The sequence below is a fragment of the Danio rerio genome, chromosome 18 (assembly GCF_052040795.2).
Source record: "Danio rerio strain M-AB ecotype USA chromosome 18, GRCz13ab, whole genome shotgun sequence".
In the NCBI taxonomy this organism is placed as follows: Eukaryota; Metazoa; Chordata; class Actinopteri; order Cypriniformes; family Danionidae; genus Danio; species Danio rerio.
This window is the reverse complement of record NC_141038.1, coordinates 27,887,501-27,899,995: the sequence shown is the minus strand read 5'-3', so window position 1 is coordinate 27,899,995 and position 12,495 is coordinate 27,887,501. Positions and strand designations below refer to the sequence as shown.

At 35.1% G+C, this 12,495-nt stretch overlaps 2 long non-coding RNA genes across 3 annotated transcripts; both read left to right on the top strand.

Annotated features, from left to right (window-relative positions):
- Positions 1–1,540: 1,540 nt before the first annotated feature.
- On the top strand, positions 1,541–7,886 carry LOC141378841 (uncharacterized). Of its 2 annotated transcripts, XR_015515042.1 has the most exons (4): positions 1,568–1,660; positions 1,958–1,990; positions 7,069–7,203; positions 7,296–7,886. It is a non-coding gene; the product is annotated as an uncharacterized LOC141378841 (long non-coding RNA). The 2 variants fall into 2 exon arrangements; XR_015515043.1 differs by lacking the exon at positions 1,958–1,990 and having other exon boundaries at positions 1,541–1,660.
- Positions 2,756–4,989, top strand: LOC147839753 (uncharacterized). The gene is made up of 5 exons (XR_015515041.1): positions 2,756–2,812; positions 3,132–3,238; positions 4,208–4,334; positions 4,510–4,595; positions 4,909–4,989. It is a non-coding gene; the product is annotated as an uncharacterized LOC147839753 (long non-coding RNA).
- Positions 7,887–12,495: the final 4,609 nt, after the last annotated feature.

The window sequence follows — 12,495 nt, the reverse complement described above, 5'->3', positions numbered from 1 at the left end:
TTTGATTTAAGAAGAATATTAATATATACTTAAAGAGCATCTATTTTACCCCCTTTTCAAGTTATAAGATAAATCTTTTGTGTCTCCAGAGTGTGTCTGTAAAGTCGGTAAAGAAGTGGCCTTAAACACCCAGCAGGCACAAGACGTCAACATGACATCAGATTAATGTTGTTCCCCAACGTTGTGGGAATGTTGTTGGGCCGACGTCAATGTCCAACATCCAACCTAAAATCAATGTCTAATGGTGTTACAGCTTAATGTTGTGTGGACATTACCGCTTTGACGTCTATCAGACATTGGATTTTGGTTGCCATACCTGACAAATAACTGTCAATATTTGACGTCAATATGACGTTGGTTTAAGATATTGGCTCAACGTTGGATTTTGGTCACTTTCTAACACAACCTAAAATCAACTAAATATCAACTTCATCTGACGTCATTATTGAACACCAAGATAATGTTGTCCTTAGATGCTGGCTAGATGTTGAATTTTTGTCACATGATGTCACGACCTTAATCTCACCTACTGTAATATTAATGTTATGGCATTGTGTGCCAGCTGGGCAATAACTGAATGCACTACAGAATGTTACGTTCACACACAGCACAAATTACATGTAAGTGAATCAGCTTTTTACAGCATAATACTCAGTACTCACTACTCTTGAGTACTTTTGAAGGTCTACTTTTAACTCATTCTTTGAGTAATATTTACAACAGATACTTTTACTCTACACTGTAAAAAATGATGAGTTTTAGTCAGGTGAAAAAGTCAAATCATGTCCTATCAACTTGCAGTGCCTCAATACTCAACTGTATGACTTGTAACAACCCAACACAATCTCACGGCAATTCGTAACTTTTTCATTTAGTGGCTAATTCGTATAAATTCGTACGATCTAATTCGTACAATTTAGTATGATTTGCTTATCCCCCAATGACGATTGGGGTTAGGGGTGGGGTTAGGTGCCACGCCTCCTTTTTAAAATCGTATAATTTCGTACGACTAAAATCGTACGTATTTGTACGAATTAGCCACTAAACTGGCAAAACGTGAAATACTTACGTTTTCTCGTGAGATCAGGCTGAACAACCTCAACATGAAGGGAAATGGAAAACCCAAAATAACGTGTTCATATAACAAGAAAACATAAGTTCTATCAGAATGTGTCATGTTGTAGCACGTGGTGCTGATCATTCCAGGAGCAAGTCTAAAGATGGACTTTGTTAACTGCAAATGATGAGTAAGTACCCTGATCTGTTCTATTTATTGTCACATTTGGCAAATCTAGATATCATTAATATGCAGGACCCACGCACTGACTGGCAAATTTTGCTCTCTAGACACCAAGCTTTGAATATTGCAAGTTAATATTGGTAAATAACAGTGTACACAGTAAAAAACAATCCTGCATTTTAGTTTTTTCAACACAAAGTTTTTACTGTATCAACTTTTCTGTAAGAGAGTGTTTGTTGACTCAAATTAAAAACATGCAAAACCAGCATCCTTTAAGTTGTGCCCATACCTCCAATCCAGCAGGTGGAGGAATATGCACCATTAGGTCATAGTTTGCCAACTGTCAGTTAAACACAAGAAGAAGTCAGACACATGGGATATTGATTACATTTTTTTTTAATTGTTTCGTCATAACATTTGGTAAGTAATGCTTTTTCAAATTTGTGTTATAACTTGTAAAATGACACATATGAACTGATTGTCAATGTATTGTTCCCCGTGTAAGTGTTTCTAGAGCAGATTACACCTTTGCTAAATATGGAGTTTGGCCACATGTTTAAAGCTCAGTAAAGTTTCTTAGGTTTGAACTTGAAATATATCAACATGTGTATAAAAATCATACTTTTCTAGTTCCCTGACTTATCTACTACAGGTATTTTTATATAGATTTTAATGGATCTTACATTTAAATTTAAATATACTTTTCTCTTTTTAAAGGCTGTTCCCAGAGAGCAGACTGATTCCTTAAAGGTGACATTTTACATGTATTTCAATTCATAATATTAGAGTAGTCAAGTATTTAAGAACCAGAGATGTATAAAGTACTAGAGACCCATACTTAAGTAAAAGTACAAGTGCTCTATCGAAAATTGACTTGAGTAGAAGTAGAAGTGCTCTTTAAGCACCATACTTAAGCAGAAGTACAAAAGTATTCAACATTTTTTTGTACTTAAGTATTGCAAGTAGTTTATTTCAAAATTTACTACTCAAGTACTGAAAGTAAAAGTACAAGTATTGTGTAATGTAGTTATTAAAGAAAGCAGTCAAAATACACTAATTGTTTTGTTTATTTTAAATATCTTTTTTGGGGTACTTAAGCAGAACGAAAAGAAACATTGCTTATGATACTGTTTTTCTTAGTAAATAGTTTCTATTGTACAAGAACTCACATCGTCAGGCCCTTTTACCAGAAAATGCCTTCACTGATGAGATAATTTAGCATGTTCACTCACATACATACTCTCTCTCTCTCTCTCACACACAAACACACACACACACACACACACACACACACACACACACACACACACACACACACACACACACAGCAAATTCATCTGAGTTAAATTCTCGGTGTTGAAGCATTTCAGAGTAAAGTGTTGATGTTAAAGAGTTAGATTTTGATAAATGAATATAATAAGAGTTAGAATTGATTTTATTCAGTGCGAAATCAAGGAGTTATCTTTTCCACACTTGGTGGTGTTATTTCCAACATCCGGGAATTCATGCAGCCCCAGTCACTGAAGAGTTTTCCAGACGCCATTTTCCATCTGAGGTTTAGAACAGCAACTGGTGAGTCAAACTACCTAAATGTTGGTATTTTACTGACTTTCTTTAAGGAAATACAGTTGTAAACATATTGTTAAGTTAATAACTTTAGAATGGAGTGACAATTTTAATCTTCTGCGGTTCATTCATGGTCGTTTGTGTATCTAGCTTAACTGCATTACTATTGACTTCTTTTCAAGAATGTTTTTATATATGCTCACGCATACATAGTGCATAAAAATATCAAATGTACATGTTCAACACATTTCTGTCACGCTTAATGCCATTTTGGCGTTGTTACCCATCTGTAAAATAAAATCGACACTTCTCCTTTAATTCGAAGCAAACTAGCGAGGGAATCCCCGGAGCAGCCTAGCCTACTCTGCCCGGATGCTAACGGCAACACAGGACGGTTTCCATAAGCTCTGGAGAGTTTCTAAAACATGTCTGGTGAGTAAATGAACATATGCTTACTTGTAAAAGGCTTCCTGACTAAAACATATGATTGTTTGTTATTTGTGTACGTTAATTTGGTTATTTTAAACACCGCGGCCCTTTTAAACTGGTTCATTCGTGGCCGTCCATATACCGTTAGTTCATAGACTCGCGTGATAACGTACGCTTGAATTATATTAAGTGTTGACAACCATTAAAGTCGGAATGTTAACATTGATGTCTTTAAATGACCGCGTTTGCACTTTCTCAGACATTTAAGGTTACAGAGGTCTCCCGGAAGTTGCGGGACTAACGTTAACGTTATCCCGCAAATGCACAGAGACTCCCAGATGCCCAAGTAACTTAGATGCCCGCAAATGAATGATAATCTCCCGGAAATCGCGCGTCTCCCGCCCAGTCATTAAACACTTTGCACACCCCTCTCCACCGCATCCCTCCCAGCTCTTCAGGTACGTCGTGCGCAAGTCACCCCCACCGCTCTTTAGGTACGTCGCGAGCAACTCATCCCATTGCTCTTCAGGTTCTCATCTCTCCCGCTACCTCCCGCCAATCAACTCTGTATCCCCCGAAAATGACTTTTCCCAACTCGGGATGTCTGACGTTAGTAAGTTAGGCTATTTATGTAGTCAGGAACATCTTAGTCAAGCTTTTTCTCCCGCATGATATTGTGCTTAAAACTATAGGCTAAACTTAGCATGTACTGTACACAACATTTCCGTTTTATTAAAGACAATTTAGTGCATTGTAAACAGCCACCTGTCTGTAAAATTAATCAACTGATTCATATTTGAGCAGCCTAATGATGATACAGGTTTGATTTGTAGATTTATTATCAATAATCAACATCTGAATCAAAAGATATCTGGAAAAGTGTGAGGCATACTTTGTGATGTTCATCTCTCCTTTTTATTTGAAGGTTATGCATATGTGTTAGATACTAATTTTTTGTTGTTTTTTTAACAGCCACAGTTCTCTATACAATAACACAAGACCCTGTGACGGTGGCTGAGTAGAGACGGATGGTGTATTTCCAGAGTTGGTGAAATGACCAAGCACACCTTCTTGGTCATATGTGGTGATAATAATGAACGTATGTTTGATAAAGCTCTGTATTTGTTTCACATAAGCTGAGAGGGTATTAGAGCATTAGAAAATAACAAATGACATGAAGGTGATAAGTTTTGTATTGTGGGTGAACTGTTACTTAAATAATGTTTTGCTCTTTACTTTGCACTTTTCCTCTTTTGCTTATCCTAATATTTTAGATTATATTTGGACCTGAAACATCTGCTAGACTCCAGTAAAGGTGGCGTCAATACTGGACCTGAAAGGGCCTAACAAGTTGAATCTGGTAAAGAAACATGCACGCGCACACGCACGCACGCACGCACGCACACGCTTACAGAAAACTGTTGTTTATGAAGTTTATGAATATTTTTTACACTGTGGCCAATATTTTGGGGAAGTCAGCATCACTAAATGATATAAAAGATTTTAAGCTCCTCTAAATTTTGCTCCAAGTGTTGTGTTAAATTCAGGATTCTGGACAGACAGCTGCCTGTTTTTCCAGTTCTAGTCATAGTGGTTAACCTAATTGTTTTTGGAGATTCCAACAGTGATATATGTGTTTTTTCTACTTTTCCATATCCTGTCACCTCAACCAGCTGGGAGAGTCAAGTTGTGGATCATCATGAAGATTTTCAAAAGGTGAGTTTAGATTTCTTGAATGTTTTATTTACTTTAAATGTTCTTTTAAATATATCATAGAATTTGATTGCAATTTGTTTTCAAACATTTTTCTTATTCATGCTGGAGTCTTGAAGAGTTCTTAGATGAGCATCGCCCTATATCTGTGCATCAAGAACCACCAGACGAGCGATCAGCAGCTACTACATCGTCATGGATAAAAAGGTCATCCTGTGGCTGGGAAGCACTTCATTCACAGGACATGCTTGATGAGATTTCCTAGCTCCAGTTTGTTTTCACACAAGTTTACAGCATTTATACCTTCATTTAAACTGCTGTGTTTGATATGGAGGACCAAGGAAACACCCGAAGTGAAAGATTTGCAAGCCAAGTTGTTTAAAATGTAATTTCACAAGAAAACTATGAGTTCAGAAGTAAACTATGAGTGACGCTATATTGAACTTTCAAATTGCTCTGATAACACATCAAATTTGGACCAAAGGACTGAAACAGTCTTTTTGAGCACTGGTCATACATATTTTGTTGATACTGTCTGTACTAATAAAACATTTAAAGCATATTTGACATTGTTGCATTTTAAAAACTGAATGAATTGTTGAAGTGGTGAATGTTTTCAAATAAAATGTTTTTTCTTTTGTAATTTACAGTCTATTTGACCTTTTTACCATATTTACACTCAAGAGAGTTGAATAAAATAACAATATATTACACCAGGTGGTGTTAAATATAGTTACATTTTTTAACTCTGCCCAGAGTTAAAATTAACCCTTACTTCGGTGGTAAGGGTTAGAGTAATTTGGTAGAGGCTGATTAAGAAATTAATCAGTTAAGAAATTACGAGTTAAGAAATGCAATCCAAAAATGTCTATTGCTTTTGTCTTGGTGTGACAGTTAAAGGGTTTTTTGTAATACAATTTTGTCCTTTAATACAGCAGTCAGATATACGAACTGTGTCCTTAATTTGACCTGCTCAAAAAAAACACTCTTTCTGGATGTATCAAACAAAACTCATGCACAAAAGACAGCACGAGCATTTACAGCTAATAAACTCATGTCAATATTATCCTGCCTGCTTTTTGAGCGCTGACAGGCGGGTCTTACACGGCTATGATTGGTTATTGTCCTTAACAGAAAGGGCTTTAGAAATATAAGCACTGTTCACCCATGGCGGGAAGAATACGCGATTATCACAGGTAATAGACACAGTGGAGAAAGCTTGCACATGAGGCACGCTCATGTCTGGATCCACAGCTTTAACAGCTAAGAAGAGAGGAAAAGTTACCTTACAAACTGGCCAGCGAATCAAATGTCCAAAGTGAGAGAGCGAGAGATAGACAGAGGTTAAGTTTTACAACATTTCTCCCTAATAGTAAACTAACGGATGGTATGCTGTGCCGCCTCGCCATCGCGCCTCCGTCCTTCGCCGTAGTATTGCGACATCGCGCATAGGAGATAAATGACGTCATCACGTAATAACCGGTTATGATCTATTACTGAACTGATATCAATCATTTTGACACCCTAGTAACGAGTAACGATGCACCACATAAAAAATCTATCGGAGTAAAAGTGTTAAACTCATGGAAAATATGTACTTAAGTAAAAGTGGAAGTAGGAGAAAAAAATAATACTCCAGTAAAATACTGATACTGCCTTTTAGTACTTAAGTACAGTAGTGAAGTAGTTCTACTTCGTTACTATACATCTCTGTTAGGAACAAGTATTTACAATCACTTACCCAAATGAGATTTTCTAAAGGTTGCAGCATATTCCCAGAGGCCAGACTGACTTACAACAGGTGAAATTTTATTTAACATCTCTTGTTTACAGTAGAGAAATGTTTAAAAAAAGTATTTACAAAACTTCACATAAATGCCAAATTGTCTCATTCTAAAGGTTGCAGCACAATCCAAGAGAAAGACTGACTTACTACTGTTGAGAATTTACCATATATATCCTGTCATATGCATGCAGTAAACTAATATTTAATCAGCAGTTGACAAATAATTTTTAAAGATTTAAGTAAAATTTATATTTCAAAGATTTAGTGATTTCTCTGGTTTTGATTGTGTACACTATAAAATATGTTTTGGCTTTATTTTTTCTTTTCTTCATAGAATTTTTCCAAACAATGTGGGGAATTTGGTGCTGATAAATTAAGTGGAGCTGCAAGATTTACAACAACCAATCAGCCAATTGTCATAAGACACTAAAAGCTGAAGCACTGCCGTCACGCAAGTAATGATTTGTAGGTAAATAAGATTTGGTGTACATGATGTGTTTATTATACCTTTCAGCTGTAGTGTTTTAGATAATGTAATGTATTTTTTTATACAACACACAGATTCTGAAGAAAAGCTGAACATAGGGATGACTCTTGGAAATCAGAAACTGTTGATGAACACTGGTGCAGATATTGGCAGTGCACAACTACACTCACTTAAAAATACATTGAAATACAGATGCTGAGATAAAAGTTTTGGGTCACACTTTACAATAAGGTTCATTAGTTAATGTTAATTAATGCATTTACTAACATGAACAAACAATGAACAATACATCTACTACTGTAAAATACAGTAGTTCATTGTTAGTTCAAGTTAACTCATGGTGCATTAACTAAAGTTAACAAGCATGGACTTGGATGTTAAAATTGCATCAGTAAATGTTCAATTATGATTAATAAATGGTGTACATGTGTTGTTCATGATTAGTTCATGTTAGTAAATGCATTAACTATTGAACCTTATTGTAAAGTGTTACCAAGTTTTAATGACGTTATGGTGTATTTTTTTTCCAAGAGCCTGTGTTAGTTGTGTATTTTAGAGATTTCAAGTTTTTTTTTCTTCTCTTGAGATTACTCTCACTTTACAATCAATTTGTAAAAATACTTAATTAAGAGTAAATACCTTTAATAAAAATGTGTATTGCATTACGTGGTCTGTTTTGTTTCTATTTGAGAAAATCTGCTGGATAAAGTTGTCAACTTGAAAATGTAACTAAACTTGGCAAGTTCTGCTAAATTGATAATGTACGTTAACCTATTAAAGTTAAGTTGAGTGAACAAATAATTTTTTTACAGTGTACTTGCACTACATTTTCAGGCAAGTAATGGTACTTGTACTTAAGTATGATTTTTCTGAACTTTTTGATTTTTCTACTACTGGTATACTCGACACGTGGCTGTGGTGATAAAGTGAAAACAGTAATATCACTGTAATTTATTACAAACATGCAATGTTTTAAAAACGTTTTAAACTTGTAAAACCCGTTCTTGATCACATTTGATAATGATTGATGATCACAGAGAGCTCAACAGATTTTTTGATCCCAGTTGCTTTGCACATGTCCTGTCTTTTTTGATATGATTATATGCATTACTACAGAGACATGTTAATACGTGGCTGTCAATCATTTGGTGAACATGGAAACCACATCCCTACATCATGTTGCGGTGGGACTCAAAATGGGAGAGATTTGAATCCTTTTGGATTTAAACGTGAGGAAGTTTTAAAAAGAGACTTCTTGTCTTTACTGTATATCACTCCAATATGACAATGGACTCACTATATGCACACACAGTTTTGTCCAAACAGCTTACAAAAAATTATTTTCATCATAGGTGCCCTTTATATAATAAACATTTAATAAAAATCATCATTACTAAAGTTATACATAATATATTTTAATAGTTTTTAAAATGATAACAACAATTAATAGTATATTACAATAACATAACATGTTTGTTTAGACATTTGCCAAAAATAAATTAAATTAAATAAAAATCAGTGTGCACTTAAACTAAGTGGGCCTTAACTCTAATGTGTATGACAATTAGCCCAAATTTTCTAAATTACTATTTGCCAAAAACATTTGAATAATCAGTGTTTTAAGTGAGCTGTAGCACCGATGGTGGCGCACACACTCTTCTCATATACATTAGGTTTTACCTGGTTCAATATTTGTAATGTCAAGCAATGTCCATCCGTACGGTGCTTTCTATTGAGTCTGTGTTCATGCATTGATTCTATTTCCGTGATCTTGCGGAACACTGAGTCCTGTCGGAACAACGCTATTTTAAGAGCTTGGTATGAATTATGGAGCAAAGCGCAATGCAATGTGCATCTCTGCGGCAGTGACCCTGAGAAGCCTCTGTGCGCTTCTGCGGGAGTGTGGACCGTGTCCTGCTCTCTGTGTGACTGGATCGGGTGTTGTGTGTGGGGCTTTATGAACATGGCAGAGGTCCATCTCATGGTCTTGGCCTGGGACAGTGCGCTCAGTGCTGGTACTGCCTGCAGACTTGCCACCTGCCCGGTGCTTCCTCCTCCAGTCAGGCCGGGCGGACAGCACGAGCATAATTGAATTTCACACATGCCACTGTGTACAGGGCTAAACACGACTGAGTGGATTTCAACACAGAACCGTCTGTGAAAGATCCATTTATTTTAAACTTTTATTATAAATGTAGAGACAAGTGCGTAGGCTTGAAAATGAAAACATGGCAACTGCCTTGAGATTAAGATTAGCCTGACAAAACGTGATTTTTACATAATCGGCAGAAGATATTAGTACATTTTAATTTACTTTAACTTTAATAATTATAATTATAATAATAAAACAAAAGTTCATTATTTACTTTTATAATTATTAATTTCTTGTCATTTTAAACAAAATTTTCCCACTTTTTTAAAATAATTACTTATTACAATTATTATTAATAAATAATAACTAGTAAGGTATAACAACCTCAATATTAAATATACTTATTTTTAGGGATGCATGATATATCAGCGGCCAATAACGATAAATGCTATTTTTAAGATTATCATTATCGATCCGATGTCTAAATTAGGCCGATATCTTTAAGCCGATAAATTATGTAATTGTACAGACCCGTAAAAATATTACATATGTAAACCTTTCATGCTCTGTCTCTTTGTTGTGTTAGAGATGGCAGGGGAGATTCACTTATTATTCCTGGGCCGACACATGTAACTTGGCCCAATCATCAATGAGGGAACATCACTAAAAAATTATCTCATTGCGAAAAAAAACGCTCCTCTTTTCTGTCTCTCCCTCTTCGCTTCACACACACACACACACACACACACACACACACACACACACACACACACACACACACACACCAAACTGATCTGCACACATGACGTGCTAAACAAACACTTGTCGGGCTGTTTGTGATCTAATATGATTATTTGTTATAATTAATGAGTTGCTTGCCATGTGTTGTTAATGTAAGATTGTATTCAGTTTGATTGGAATATTTATATTGATTATAACGAGCGTGCGTGATAGCTGTCACCGCGCGTGCGCGCACACACATAGATCTGACAGCCTTGAGCCTTCACAGATCAACCTAGGGGAGAGCCTAGGTGCACTGGTCACTGAATCCAGCATACGGGCCAAACATTCTGTCTTTATATTCTGCTCTGTGTTTGTCATAAAGTCATCTGAGCTCAATAATCAGGTTTGTATTAAAATCTGACTCCGAGGGCAAATCGACGCCCTCACAGCGGTTTATTATAAACTTCTCATCGATAATTTTTCCCGTGATTGACGGCAAGAATGAACACAGAAGCATTGATGCTACATGTGTTCAAATAGGATGAATTTATGCCACATTTTCTAAAATAATACATTCTGTATTTTCACTTGTATGGTGGCTCTGAACTGTCAAAACACCTCTAAAAAAAGACTTTTTCGTACATGACATATTTGTACACGTACATTACTGTAACACGTTTTAGTCAAGAACATTTGAGCTGGTTTTAGTCCTTAGCTCTTTCATTTTCATCTTATTTAAAATATATTTAACTTGCTTGTTGGTTAAATCCCATTTTGTTTTTTATCCTTTTTAATTTTATGCAACAGTCAAGTGGCATGTTAATTTTGATATGAATAAAATGAAATATTGTATTTTTGCATGCGGATTTATGTGAAATCGTGAATCTAGGTCTATAATCACCTTGCAATTTTGAAATCATAGCTTTTTTGCTTTGAGTATAGGCTATTCAGTTCAAAAGAGCTGAGTTTCAGCTTTTATGAAGTTTGCTGTATAAAAATCGCCTCCAAGTCTGAAGAATTATCGGTTATCGTATCGCCCAAAAAAATCCATATCGGTGCATCCCTACTTATTTTATCATTAATTATTCATGTATTTTCCTATATTTCCCTCTAAATCTTATCACTTTATTTATCAGGGGTCACCACAGAGGAATGAACCGAATTTTACATACAGCAGCCTTCCAACTACAACCCAGCACTGGGAAACACCCATACACAACTTTTCACACATATACACTTTACGGCCGTTCATTTCACCTATAATGTATATATTTCGACTGTAGGGGAAAATCAGAGCACCCTGAGGAAACCCACACGAGGAGAATGTGCAAACTTAAAGGCAGTGCTAACCAATAAGCCACAGTGTACATTGCAAGTTGGTGGGAATAATAAAGGGACTAAACCGAAAAGAAAATTAATGAATGAATAATTAACACTTTTACAACTGTTAATAATAATAATAATAATAATAATACATATATTATTATTATTATGGTTTTATTATTATTTGAATGCTTTTCCTTTAATAACATGAATATTATTTAATAATCCATAATACACTATTTGAGAGTAATTGTAAAATTAAACATTTGATGTCAATTTAAAAGTTTTATTTGTAGCTGAATACTCATTAATTTTCATTTGTCTTATTGTTGGACAGAAAAACAGCTATAATTTTTTAAAGGACATTATTTTGTTTATGACAAAATAATGAGTACTAGAACAGGTTAAAAAGCTTTACATTTTTGAGTAGCAAAAACATAATTTTTAACATAATATTCATTATTGCAGCACCTTTAGTTCAGTCTGTTTGAAATGCTCTGATTCAATTCAAGTTTCTACAAATTCCCTCTTTCTGAAAAGCCTAGTGTGCTGCAATTGACTAGACTTTGTGTTTGTGTTTATGCTAATATTTCACACCTCCCGTTGATGGGAATTATTTTGAAATTTGCATCAAAGTAATCTAGAAATTGTCCTCTTAAACAAAATTTTAAGTCCAGATAATGGGAGACTGTAAGCTAACCCTTGCAGAATTTTACTAGCACCTAAAAGAACAAAACTGTCTGTTCTGCCCAATTCATTAGTTCTGTCAGCTAATAGTCAGATATAAAGCTTTCAGTGTAGAGTCCTCACCATTGCATTTAATCCTGAATATGTTTGCCTGAAAGGCTGTCATGTCCCTTGGCTGACATCTCATTTTTTTCTGAATAGATTTATTTTGAAAGAACTGAATGAAAAAGAGAGGCTTTGCCAGCAAGGAAGGGGTAGAAAAAGCCAGAAATGAAAGCCTGCAGTTTTTTTTTTTTTTTTTTTTTGTAAGTATTATTATAAATGTGAGCATAAAGATCTGAGATTTAGAGCTCATTGGATAAACAAATAATTGAATTGAATGTTTTGAAGCAATGTAAAAACAAACTGAGTCAGCAGCACTGAGGACTGGAAATTTACAGAGAATCAAA